The 14,728-nt window shown below is 43.3% G+C and overlaps 1 pseudogene; it reads left to right on the top strand.

The window, feature by feature from the left end:
• The first annotated feature begins 1,303 nt into the window (after nucleotides 1–1,303).
• LOC124461926 lies at nucleotides 1,304–14,515 on the top strand (annotated as a pseudogene).
• Nucleotides 14,516–14,728: the final 213 nt, after the last annotated feature.

Below are 14,728 nucleotides of genomic sequence, written 5' to 3'. Positions count from 1 at the left end.
ACGGTGGTAAGCTCAAAGTGCGAAATTGCAACTCAAGCCTCGCCTCCTAATGCTATTAGGCCGAAAAACGGTGCGAAAAAGATGGATGCGATGGGAAACACGCCCAAACGCCAGAGAGAAGACGTGGGCGCACAGCGCAACACCCCTCCTAAGCGACCGCGAGCAATCGCGCTGAACACGCCACGCGGCGATCCGGAGCCAGGTACTGGGCAGCGAGCCATTGTGACCGAGCCGCAGGCAGCCCATGGAGCGGCGGAATGCCAGACTGTCTCAAGGAAAAGAGCGAGCAAGCCGTAATCAAGGCGAAAGAGGGCTGCACTTATGCCGAAATCCTGAGCCTAGTTACCAGAAGGCCAGATGGCAAGCTCGACGAGGTTAAAAATAACGTCAAGAGGACGAGGAAAACGGATACGGGCGATCTACTTCTCGAGCTTAAGGGGGGTGGAAATGCAAACAGCAGGCAACTGACTGAAGACTTGAGCCAAGTGCTGGGCCACCAAGCTTCAGTACGAGCAGCTGGAGCCGATGCGTGGCTGGAAATGCGCAACCTCGACCATTTAGCGACGGCAGAGGAAATCAAAAAGGCAATTAAACAAAAAATTGGCGATGACGTCGGGCAAGTAAATGTAAGGGCCTGCGCAAGTCGAACAGAGGCAAATCTTGAAAATGCCGCGGACTATAGCAGCCACATTATTGAGAGAAGGCTCCATTGAAGTTGGCTGGGATGCGTGTCCGATTAGAGAGAGGCAGGCTCAAAAGAGAAGCTACAAGTGCCTATGCTTCGGCCACAAAGCAGATAGTTGCACTACAGCCAAAGATCGCACGAACTGGTGCGTCAGATGCGGCCAGACTGATCACAAGGCAGCCACATGCAACAACAACCCAGTTTTAATTGCGTAGACTCAAAACGCATGGATGCGAGCCACTACACTGGTAGTCGACGTTGCCCAATGGTAACTATTGGAGAGCTAGCTTCGAATAAGAATCTATGAAATTTTTACAATTAAATTTAAATCACTGCTCGGCGGCGCAGGACTTACTTGCGCAGTCAATATTAGAATTGGAGATCGATCTGGCTATCCTGAGTGAGCCGTACAGGATGCTGTCTAATAACTCCTGGGCTGCAGACACAACACACAAGGCTGCGATCTGGAATTGCGGATCAAATGGCCCGCCTATGCAGCACATTAAATCTTCCAAATGCTTCGTACGTGCGCTTATCGGAGATTTGTGGGTCTACAGCTGCTACATGGCACCTAGCCTCTCGTTACGCGAGTTTGAATCGGCAGTAGACCAACTCGCTATGGATGCCAGAGGTAAAACCAAGGTCATAATTTCTGGTGATTTTAACTCTTGGTCAACGGAATGGGGCAGCAGTCAGTCTAATACCAGAGGCCGCACTCTGCTGGAGGCATTGGCAGCTCTGGATCTGGTAGTGCTGAATTCTGGCTCGGAGCACACTTTCCAGCGAGCTGGCTACGGATCTGTAATTGACGTGATATTTGCGAGCAGTCAGTTGGCCCAGCAAGCCGAATGGAAACTTTGCAGCTACTTAACAGCCAGTGATCGCTTGGCCATAATGTGCAAAATCGGCAGAAATCCAGCCAATAACGCAAATGCGCGTAAAAATTGCAAAACGTACCAGGTGGAAACGTTCAACCCCATTGTGTTCGATGCTTCATTACATTTTCCCCAACTACCTGGTAACAATTGCGCCAAACTGCTGGTAGACGCGATTTCATCAGCGTGCGATGCCAGTATGGTGACCCGTAGGGGCAACACCAAACAGAAGACAGCAGTCTATTGGTGGAATGCGACCACAGAGGAGGCGAGAAAACGGTGCCTGCAAGCCAGACGCCAGTATCAAAGATCGCGTGGCAGAGGGGATTTTACCAGCCTACAACTAGAGTTCCTTAGCAGGAGAAGCGAACTGCGACATGCTATTAAGGAAAGCAAAAAGAAATTCGCGGCTGAAAATGACGTTTGGGGCCGAGCATATAAAGTGGCAATGAGAAAATTCGAAGCTGCCAAGCCAGCCACACCAGACGAATCTCAAATGCAGCTGATAGTGGAAACATTGTTCCCAGCCACTTCAGTAGTAGAACCAAGGTCGACCCTACACAGTGTAGCAACAGATGCTTGCAACATCAGTCCGGAAGAGGTACTTCAAGTAGCTGTCGGAATGAACGACCACAAGTCCCCTGGTCCAGACTCAATACCTAATAAGGCACTTAAATTGGCTGCCCGGCTTCACCCCGATAAATTCGCAATGGTGTTCAAATGTTTGGCAGAAGGCGTGTTTCCCACCATTTGGAAACTCTAGGACCTTGTGCTACTCCCAAAGGCAAACAAGCCAGCAGAAGACCCATCTGCATGCAGGCCGATGTTCGAGAAGCTAATAGCGCTCCGTGTAGAAGCAGCCATCCAACGGTCTGGCGATCTGTCCCCGATGCAGTTTGGTTTCAGAAAGGCTAAATCAACAATAGACGCCTTAACAACAGTAGTCGACGTTGCTAGCAAAGCCATCGAGGGACTACTGTGGAAGGGTGGCAGTAAAAAATATTGTCTGGTGACCACACTTGACGTCAAGAATGAGTTCAACTCGGCGAATTGGAGCAGAATTCTACATGCTTTGAGTTCATTTCAAGTTCCTGAGTATCTAATTATCTTAATGGAGGACTATTTTAGAAACCGAATACTGCGATATAGCACACAAGGCGGCTCAAAAATACACTTGGTACAAGGAGGAGTTCCACAGGGCTCGGTTTTGGGCCCACTATTGTGGAACATAATGTATGATGGGGTCTTGCGGCTGTCTCTACCACCTGGCACGCAAATCATTGGTTTTGCTGACGATGTGGCGCTTACCTCGGTTGCGAAACACATCCACGAAGCAGAGGAGAAAACTGCAGAGGCGGCGAAAATGGTGAAGCAGTGGCTAGCCAACTCAGGACTTCAACTTGCAGACCACAAAACAGAGGCTGTGCTAATAAGCAGCCGGAAAACTGTTGAAAGGGCGAAAATCTCACTTGAGACCCGTACGATTGAATCGATAAGGGCAATAAAATACCTGGGAGTGATGCTGGACACCAGACTCAGCTTTAGAGAGCATTTGGATCATGCCAACATAAAAGCTGCGGACATTGGGCGAGCTATAAATCGCATCCTGCTCAACAACAGGGGCCCAAGACAAATGCAACGGCTACTGCTAGCGTCGGTACTAAGGTCGGTCATGCTATATGATGCACCTGTATGGGTATCCGCGATGGAGCAATCAACATATCGGCGCGGGATGGAGTCTACATATCGACTGACAGCGATTCGGGTATGTCGTGGCTTCCGAACTGTCTCGGACGAGGCGGCTCTGGTCATAGCTGGGATGACTCCAATCGATCTGCTAGCACGCGAAGCGAAGTTTATTTTTATTAGGAGACAAACCGTGGCATTGACGCAGGCGGAAAAAAGCGCAGCAAAAGCAGCGGCCAGACGAGCGAGCATGGAGGAGTGGCAACGCAGATGGTCCACTTCTACAAAGGGAAGATGGCACTTTCCAGACAAAGTGGCGAAGTAACATTTGAATTAACACAAATTCTGAGCAGTCATGGCTGCTTCAGGTCATACCTTCACCGTTTTGGCAAAGACAGTAGCCCCGAATGCACGCTTTGTCGGAATGGCATGATAGAGGACCCGGAACACGTTCTATTCAGCTGTCCAAGATTTTCGGCAGAGAGACTCGAACTAGAGGCCATTCTAGGACGGACGCCCACAGTTGAGAACCTGGTCCCAGCAATGATAGAGAGCCAGTAGAAGTGGTCTGCGGTCTGCATATATGCAGCAAATACCATGGGCACGCTCCGCCGACTGGAACGCCTAAGAAACGCAGAAGGGGCATAATAAGCCCGACATCGTCCTGCGAAGCAATAACCCACGGCAGTCCCGCAGGTTCCCGATGGCATCTTATCTTCCTGTATTATCCTTCTTTTCTTTCTTTTCTTTGTTGTTACCTAAATCTATCGCTAATTGTTGTTCTTTTCATAATAAACGAATTACAAAAAAAAAAAAAAAAAACACAAACACACACTCACACACATAAACCGAGTAACAAAAACTACAAATATTTGCACGGAAAACTTTTGTATAATCCTTTTCCTTTCTCTCTCTCTCCTACTCTATGTGTGTATTCGAGTGTTTTATGTAAGGATTAAATCGTTTTGATGTCCTTCAAGAAGGTAAAATTTCTAATTATTTGCTGCTGGTCAGCCAGTCGGCCAGCCAATTGGTCAATTTCTTATGTGAACACATTATAAACTTTGCCAACTATTTTACGCCTGAAAAAATTTCTTAAAAGATTACAAAATTCATATGTATGTAAGATTCCAATTATTTAAAGTCTGTTAAATACTCATGCATATATCGATTGTTAGTAATAAGTATCGATTGTCAGTAATAAGTATCGATGGTTAGCGATAAGTCCTCGATAGGTTGAGAGACGGCGTCTCTCTTCTCTTCCGGCGATGCAACGAGCAAGTTGCATCTGCGCAAAACCCAAAGATTAAATCCGACCAATACAAACTAATCCTTATCTTTTGTACTTAATAATTAGGTGTTTACAACTCAGAAGTGGGATGACCACCCGAAAGGATACATATTTCGGGCCAACTGCCGCCACACTCGCCCCTGCCGGGCCAACTGCTGAGATACTCGCCTCTGCCGGGCCCGCTGCTGCTGGGCCAACTGCCGCCATACGAGCCCCTGCCGGGCTAACTGATGCCACATTCGCCCCTGCCGGGCCAACTGCCGCCACACTCGCCCCTGCCGGGCCAACCGCTGATATACTCGCCCCTGCCGGGCCCGCCGCTGCTGGGCCAACTGCTGATATACTCGCCTCTGCCGGGCCCGCTGCTGCTGGGCCAACTGCCGCCATACGAGCCCCTGCCGGGCTAACTGATGCCACATTCGCCCCTGCCGGGCCCGCCGCTGGTGGCCCAACCGCTGACATACTCGCCCCTGCCGAGCCCGCCGACGCTGGGCCAACTGCTGATATACTCGCCCCTGCCGGGCCCGCCGCCGCTGGGTCAACTGCTGATATACTCGCCTCTGCCGGGCCCGCCGCTGCTGGGCCAACTGCCGCCATACGAGCCCCTGCTGGGCTAACTGATACCACATTCGCCCCTGCCGGGCCCGCCGCCGCTGGGCCAACTGCTGCCATACTCGCTCCTGCTGTGCCAACTGCCGTCATACTCGCCCCTGCCGGCCCCGCTGCGGCTATATTCGCCACTGCTGTACCCGCTGCCACTGCTGTACCCGCTGCCACTGCTGTACCCGCTGCCACTGCTGTACCCGCTGCCACTGCTGTACCCGCCGCCGCTGCCACTGCTGTACCCTCTGCCACTGCTGTACCCACCACCGCTGCCACTGCTGTACCCGCCGCCGCTGCCACTGCTGTACCCGCTGCCACTGCTGTACCCACCACCGCTGCCACTGCTGTACCCACCGCCGCTGCCACCGCTGTACCCGCCGCCGCTGCTGTCGCATCCATTACGGTACCTGCCGCCGCTGCCACTGCTGCACCCGCTGCCACTGCTGTACCCACCGCCGCTGCACCCGCTGCCACTGCTGTACCCACCGCCGCTGCACCCGCTGCCACTGCTGTACCCGCCGACTATATGTCTGCCATGCGGGCTGCGGCCTCTCTCGCCGCCCCCGCCACTGGTCCCGACGCGGACCCATGGGAAGAGATGCCCGCTTTAGTGCCCTCCGTATCGACTGCCGCAGCCGCCATCACACCGGCCACTTCCGCCTCCCCCAGCCACTTAAGATTCTTATTTACCCCCTCCGTTGTTACCAATTGGAATCGAGGTCGATTCCTCGTCAGGACGGCCGAGTTGTAAGATTCCAATTATTTAAAGTCTGTTAAATACTCATGCATATATCGATTGTTAGTAATAAGTATCGATTGTCAGTAATAAGTATCGATGGTTAGCGATAAGTCCTCGATAGGTTGAGAGACGGCGTCTCTCTTCTCTTCCGGCGATGCAACGAGCAAGTTGCATCTGCGCAAAACCCAAAGATTAAATCCGACCAATACAAACTAATCCTTATCTTTTGTACTTAATAATTAGGTGTTTACAATACATATACATAGTTAAATAAATGTATATATAATAAGAAACTTGGAATTTTCAGCTTGTAAATGGAGAAGGGTGTCTTTTCTGGTTATTATCCTCCCTTTCGGCTAATAACCATTTATTTTCAACATTCAATTTAGGCAATGCTGAGAGAGAAGAAAAAAACCATAGAGCTGGAGAAACGAGGCCAGTGAGATTGTCAGAATTTGATTATTATACCCTGTAATTAGGTGGTAAACGAGAATACCTAAATTACCCTGGGATAGTGAAAAGCTTTTTCATCAGGCTGAGAATAGAGTAGGAGAAAATGTTTTATCAAATTGACCTTTTGTACAGTTCCAAAAAAATATATGATATATTTAAATTGATGATGTCTTTTTTCTTACAATCTCTTGTGTATGATCTCTAAGATATATAATAGTTGATGATGTTTTTCTTCTCAAAATCTCTTAGTTTTTTGCAGTTTTCCATTCATGATATCAACTTTAACTACAAACTAACATTTAGGGACATTTTCCTTTTCATTTTGTTCCCTTCCCTTATGCCTTTGTTTTCTGTGTTTACTAGAAGGAAATTTCAATTTTCTTTCTTGTTCAAAGTTTTTTTTTTGACTTTTCTATAAAAAACAACTTTATATAGCTCCAAAATGTATAAAATAACCTTACCTACTTAAAGAACTTTTAACTGCATTGCAGAAATTTATATAAAAGATCCATTTAAAGCCAAATCCATTCACTTAACAAAGTTAGTTATTAATTTTAACATTTTTCCAATATTTTTAATCGTTTGTCAGCTTACAGGTAGAGAGTCAATGTCTGGTCCTGCGAGTTGGTTGGGGTTTGAAGGTTGTGCTCTTAAACATTATTCCTTATTCCTGTCGATGGATGCTGCTGCTGTGGCTTGGCTTTTGCCTTCTTTTTAAATTCAATTTGTTTTCTCTCTGGCTGTCTTGATTATTTTTCTACTGATAATGCTAATAAGGATAATCCTCCGTCTATGTTGTCTGCTGCTTCTCTTGGACCAGAATGTGGATGATAATGATGGGCAACTTAAAGTTTGTGTTTTTGTCTGGAAAGAGAAAGCATTTTATTTTAAATGGTAGCTGATGATGCAACAATTAGTGGTATGCTTCATTGGTTGGCTTTAGGCTCTGCGAGAGTTTTCACCACAAAATCACCAAAACACACACACACTGACACATACATACACACACTCGGCATAGACTGTATGGCAGGTGCATTCAATACCCTTTTAAACATTGAATCCTTTTCATATGCATTTCGGGTGAAACACTACACCATCCCGTTTCCATGCCATTCCATTCGAAACTCACATCCGAAATCATGGTTGCAGGGATAATGGATTTAATGAGTTTATTATTTGGTTGCGCCTACACAAAATTCCCATCCATTGTTGTCCTATTCCATAGGCTCAGTCTACATTTTGGCCAGCTATTTTATAAATGCGCGGCAAATTTGAATAGCAGAGGAAGGTAAGGCTAAAGAGGGGGGTGCAAAATAAGCGTATAGCATGCACCATTAGCTGAATTTTCCTGCTAATATGTTGAAATAATAAAATGAGACTAAAAAAAAAAAATATTTCATGGAATTTTCAACACGCTAAATCAGAATATCTACTGATGGACTTATAACAAAAACAAAAATGAGATTATTTTAATCTTGGTGCTGCTTCTTTTTACTTATGTATGTTTTTGGGTTTTTTTTTCATGTGTCTCATTTTACAAATTTTACTGAACACTTAATAAATACCTTAACAAATTCATACACAACTCTTTGATTTTGTTTCCTTCCTTTCCCCAAATTTTGTATTTAAGATTTGACTTTTAACTATATTTGAAAGAGATTTGCTATCCTTAAAAATATCTTTAAAAATCTAAACTAGAAAATTTGGTAAATATTTACCTAAGCAACTCGAGATTTCAGTGTTGAAAAGTGAAAAAATCGGCTATAGCTAAATTTCAGTGTTGGCAAATGTTATTTTTTATTTGGCGCGTTGTTTGACCGCCCTGCAAGCGAAATATTTTACTCTGAATTATATAATTAGGGAATATTCGGCTGCTCTGGCAGATTCTAAATTCTTAATCAGCAGGACTATAAGTCTCTATATAACAACATATTAGACGAGTCAGATTAGTTATAAAATATTTGATTCTAGTTAGTAATTTTATTAAAATAAATAAAAATAAAACCCAGTTTTGATTAAAATAAATCTTTTGTAGAAATTTTCCTTTTATTTTATAAATATATCGGAGAGTTGGGGGATTCACAGATTCCTGAATCATTGTTTCCATTATTGGCTTCCATTTGTATCACTAGAATTGAGCAGCGAGTCTCGACGTATGTTCAGGTTGAATTTCAATAGTAAAAGAGACTGATTTCTGTCAACCGCACACTGAGCCACACTCGACGACAGTATATCCTGTCATCGCACATTTCCAGTGTTATACAGTTATTCATCAGTCATGTTTTCATTACTCAACACAGATCAATTCGCCTTAAACGAAGGCACACAATTCAAATTCTTAGAAATGCCTAATTCAATCTATGACAAATACATATTCTGTACATAATACTTTATGTTACTAATTTATTAGTTTATCGTAAACTTATCATTAATACATTTTGAAGAGGTTAAATGAAAAGAAAGGTTTTATATAAAAAGGGATATATTTTTATTAAATATAAACCATTAAAATCTAGATATGTATATTGTCACTTTGAATTTTTAAACATTTTGCAAGGTTTTGGAAAAAATATTAACAATGTTTATAACTTATTTAATATAAAGACAGAAAACTCTTTTCTGAAAGCTAGACAGATAGGTAATTTGTATGATCAAATTTGTCTGATCCTGTAAACAAGGACTTGCCAAAGAATATGCTTCTATGTAAATTGATTGAATCCCAGCCAATTGGCCTCAATGATGAGCATTCAATAGGTCATGTGAAAGCAACTGTCTCACATGGCCAAAACCAAAACCATTCTACACATTTCTTAACTTTTTGCTGTGTATAATATTAAATGTGTTTGCGATTGTATTGTTTTATCTACCTTTTATAATATGTATGGATATATATTGCAATGATTCATTTATTATTATTTTTATTGTGATTATTTAATGAATTACAACTTATCCCTCATTTGTTGGGTGCCTTTTCAACCAGTTTTTCAACTTTTTTTCCCTACTTACATACACAATTGATGTATTTATTTTTAATGACAATTCGCCCTCAAATGAGGTTTTCATGGCAATTAAACGATTTGCACGGCCAACACACACACACACCCACTCACACACTTGCTCACCCACAATAAAAATCGCATATAATTGGGTTGAACTTATTTTTTGTGTATGTGTTCGTTGGTCAGCCAGTTCTTTTTGACTTATTTCGAATGAGTTTGGGCCAACCAGAATGCCAGAAATTGAAAAGCGCCAATGCCAATCGGCTCGCCAATCCTCTGACCCTATTTCCCCTCTCATATGGTCTGATCTCTTCCCCTCTCTCTCTCTCTCTTACTCATTGTTGTGCACTGCTTACAATTTTTATAATTGGAATAATTAATAATACCATTATGTTACTGGGGTTTGGGCTTTAAGCCTATTTGCCTACTATAGAACCCCCCTCCCCCTTCATCACTCGATCCGATTCGTTGCAATTGCAATTTTCAACTTCGATTTGGATCCAAAAAATAAATATTTTGCCAAAAATAATATTTAAGTAGATAATGGACAGAAACTAGTTTAAATGCAAAAAAAAAAAAAAACGAACCAAATTAGACAGTAAAAGGGATGAAAAGGGGTGACTGGGGTGGAGCTGAATTTGGGTCTAAAATGCCTTTATTAATTATTCCATTTAAGCAGTTTAAAACCAAATGCTGTGGCTAACCGCATGAACAATAATTTATTACAATATATATATAAACATTTTGGGGGTGGGGGTTAGAAAAAATATGTTTTAATTGCTTATTTAAATATCTATCTGCATAAGGTAAAATTTCCTTCTTAGGCTCTCTTATTATCAAACATTGGAAACCCATACCATTGGAACAATTCTCCGATAATCCGGCTATACCAGTTAGTGATATACTGGGTGAGCTTACCTCGGTGATCACTTTGCGTATTGTCATCCTTTGATGTATTTATAATACATTCGAGCCAAGACCTCGCCACTGGGTGAGATCAAGGATAAATTGCTTAAATTGCTTGTGCTGCAATCACATGCTGTACTCCGCTCTACAGGATGTCCCCTGGATGAGGTAAGTTTTTGGCAACTAATTAGACATTCACTTTGAACTTTCACTTTGATGGGGAAGGGTGAAAGATTTTTAACTAGTACCTAAGACACATGATGAAATGGCAAAATTCTATAATGATTTATAAGCGGTTTACGAGACAAAGCGCACACCCACACATAGATAGAGAGAGGGAGTAAGAGGGGAGTGAGAAAATCAGAGAGAGAAAAGAGTGGAGAACGAGTCTAGGATATTATCCGTTGTCGTCTTGAAAAGTAGCTAAAAACTTTTTGCCAAAACTCTCGAAACTCAAACCGCTAATTTGCGGCAAGTGAGGCATAAAGACATACATACACACACACCGACACACACACGTTGTATTTCTTTCTTCACCTCGCCCTTATTTTTCCCTCTCTCTATTTGCATCTTTGCATATGAAAATCATTTGGTAAATGTTTTGATAATGACTACAAAGCAAAAATTTGTTGCCTTGTTAAGCCTGCGAGTGAGTTTCGAGTTCGAGTTCATTTATTTGGTTCACTTAACTAATCCTTTTTTGCAATAGTTTTCAGTTTTTAATCAGCTTTACGCTTATCGTCAGTTTCTCTTCTCTGCCTTCCCCTCATCACTTGCCCTCCTTCCATGCCACTTTCCCTTTCTCTGTATTTATATCTCGTTGTCTGTTCATTTCACTTTATTGAAATCAGCTTGAAAGGCTATGAAACTATTCCAAAGGAAATGAGATTTAGGCTCAAGGATTTATTCTCAAATTCAACTGTGCTTGTAATTCAAAAGCTAGCAAAATCATGTCAGTTTAATAAGAATTGTTGAAACTGTAAAAGGATATTAAGGACCTTATTCACAAGTTATTTGGCTGCTAGTTTGACACTCATTTAGTCATGTGTTCTGTTTTAGTAAGCTAAATTTGGGATAAGTATTTTTGATAATACTTACTTCTTTTTAATTATGGAAGTAGTTGGGATATAGGAAGAGTACTACAGTAGAATCCGGCTAAAACGACGCTTAAGGGACCGACGTTATATTCGGAAGACGTACTAACCTGAGGCCCTTTCATAAAGGTTTGTATTGGGACGAAACTCATCGAACTTTAGTCGCTATAACCGGTCGGACGTTATAAGCGGAATCGTTATAACCGGATTCTACTGTATACATATATGTATGTCTATATCTGAAGTCTGATAGGCTTACTGCTAGTTAACTTTTGTCTTAGACACAGTATTTACCTAATACCAAAATCATTATTTTCACTTATATTCATTCAATGCTTTTCAAGTGGTCTCTCTTTTTGGACTCTTTTTAACCACCCAACATAAGATGGAGTATGTCTCTATCACTTGAATGGGAGGCTTCTATCTCCTACAGATAATCTTAAGGCATATTTCATTAAATTTCAATTTTAATGAAGATTGCAGGAATTGCAAAAGTTATTTTTGGCAAATTAAAGATTTAACCTACCTACCATTGGTTTATTACGACTTAGCCCATCATGATCGTGTGGCGTTCCTTTCGTTACTGCACTCACATGACCCACATTGGACTATGTGTGTGTGTGATGGTGGTGAGGGGAACCCAGTCTAGTCAGCGGCTTCTCCTCGTGCTATTGCTTACGATTGATATCATTGCATTTGGATCATAAATCACCCTCACTATCATCATCAAACAGAAATCACGGCCCGAAATACCCTTCAATTAATATTGTGACTAGAGTTTTTTTGGCCCTGATTAATATTAGCAAAGCAGTCTCTTCCTCCCTCTCACTCCCTCTCTGGCTCTTTGTCTCTCTCTAATAACAAATACGCGATAGGAAAATCAATTTAGTAATACCCCCGAACCCCAAAGTCGGCATAAGACAACGCGTCAACCCATTTTACTTACAATTAGGTGCCTGTCCCATACCACCCCATCCCACACCTCACCATTCTTTCATACCACCCTTTCTGTGTGTGTGTGTGTGTGTGTGAGTGTGTTTCGAGCAGCTTAAGTGATTTGGGGCGCCTCCTTAGCTGATAGCAAATACCAACCAACCGACCAGCCAACTCATAGAGACATTATCTATTCTATGTCCATGAGCAGAAGCTCACGTATTTGGGTGACGAGCAGAGTAAAGCTTGCAGGAGCAGGCGGAGGAGAGTGACAGAGAGAGAGTATTGGTGGACTAGTGTAGAATAGAGCAGAAAGCCATATCTTTTTTTGAGCATTTAATTCATCGGTAGCCGTAATATTGGGGCCCCGAGTGAATTGGAAATATCTATCTGTATCTGTATATACCACGAACACAAATTCTATTTCTGCAGTCTGTTTCACTATTTGTTAAATTCAATTTTAATCGCATAAGCTGCTACGTCGTTGCCTATCGGAGGGAGACTATCTACCTATCTATCTATCTCTCTATATAGAAGAAGCGCAGACAGTGCGGACAGCACGGAGTGGCAAAGTAACAAAGCGTCAGTTAATTTCAGTTGGTTTTGGATGGTGGGGAGGGGGGAGGGGCGGTGGTGAAAGGGGTTTTCTGTCTGTTATATATGCAATATCTATCTAGCTGTTGCCATATGATATCTATCTATCGGTTACCTACCCATTTATGGCTAGTAAATCCCAGCACTTGAGGGCTCTTACCCGACTCGACTTTATTCCTGGCGTGATTTTTATGACGACCGCTTAGTCTGTGTCACCATTGAACTGAAGGTCTTTTCAGTCCAACAGGGCTTATAACATTGTTGCAAAACAACCAAATGAAAGATAAAATAAACTAAAAGAATTTTCGAAAGCCTCAACTATTATTTATGGCCTTAGCTTAAGTTTTGTCTTGGCAGAATTTAGTAAATCAGAAATCGTTTTAGAAGTTCAAGGAGTTAAATCTCTAGGGCTCTTGTTATAAACTGAGTTAACCTTCTGTAACAATAGAAAAAGAAAGTCTCCAAAATATCATTAATAACTATATAATACATTCCCAACCTGTCCCTCTTTTGGACCCTCTTGTAATGCATTTCCATGTGTCTTTTCCTTTGTATCTTTGTGGGTAACGCTCTCACAGATTTGTCGCAGTTCGCATCAGAATACATATGCCATGCCCGGTGGGGATATATCGGATGATTTGCGTCGCAAATTCGATCAATGGTGGTCAAATCAACTCTCTCCCCAGGCCACATCCATGACCCCCAAAATGTTGCCCTTCATGACAGCGCCGTCTGCTTTGCCGGTGGGGGCAGGACCCAATGAATTGGTCGATTTTCCTGTGGGAGTGGGCACTGCAGCAATGGCTGCGGCTGCCGCAGCAGCAGCTCATGCCGGTTCCATGGGCAGCCGAGAGAGTTTGTTGCTGGCCAATGAGGCAGTGGCCGCTGCCCATCATCCCAGTGCTGGACAGGGTGGGGCTGGGGGTGTGGCTGCTGGTCGCGGTCATCATTCTGGTATGCTTGTACATCCATCTATGCATCCGGCAATGCATCCTTCGATACATCATCATCATCATCATGGAGGGTCACATTCTCCGCCTCAGTATGCCAATTAGAAGACTCGCATGCGAACCAGTTTCGATCCGGAAATGGAGTTGCCCAAATTGCAGAAATGGTTCCAAGAGAATCCCCATCCTTCACGCCAGCATATTCAGAATGTGGCCATTTGGCCAGGCGGCAGCTGCGGCGGCGGCAGCTGCAGCAGCTGCGGCTGGTATGCAACCGAATGCTCTTACCGGGGCCGGGCTCAATCTCTCGAGCATCTCGAATGAGGAGCGACGCAAAAGGAATCGCACTTTCATCAATCCGGTCACCGAAGTGCCCAAATTGGAGCAATGGTTTGCCATGAACACGCATCCGTCGCACAATTTGATACTCAAATACACCGAGGACTTGAACACCATGCCCTACAGGTGAGCATCAACGAGAACCCAATCCAGTTAAGACCCTTTGCTAACATATTTCGTGTTCTTTCGTTTTTGTTTGGCATCTTTTTAGCCCAAAATTCCCCCGCCTGGAGAGCAAGAATGTGCACTTCTGGTTCAAGAATCGCCGTGATAAATGCAAACGTCTCAAGATGTCACTCTATGACAGGAGTCAGTGTGCCCAAATGGGCGGCTTGGGTTCCTTTGTGCCCAAATACGAGGAGAGGGACTAAAAACTGAAATTCAATCAGTTCGTCCCCCGATTCTCCCAATACTAATCAAAACTAGAAGCATTTCTTATGTACATAGAAAGAAACGAAGCAAACAAAATGAAAAAAAAACTTCTTTTTATTAAAACTTTAAGTATTATTAGCAACCACAAATACACACACACACACAGTCCCAGTAAGTGGAATGAATAATTAGCAAAAAAAAACTAATAAAAA

The sequence above is a fragment of the Drosophila willistoni genome, unplaced genomic scaffold (genome assembly GCF_018902025.1).
Source record: "Drosophila willistoni isolate 14030-0811.24 unplaced genomic scaffold, UCI_dwil_1.1 Seg746, whole genome shotgun sequence".
NCBI classification, from domain to species: domain Eukaryota; kingdom Metazoa; phylum Arthropoda; class Insecta; order Diptera; family Drosophilidae; genus Drosophila; species Drosophila willistoni.
The sequence above is the reverse complement of the archived record's forward strand: the minus strand, read 5'-3'. Positions and strand labels throughout refer to the sequence as shown.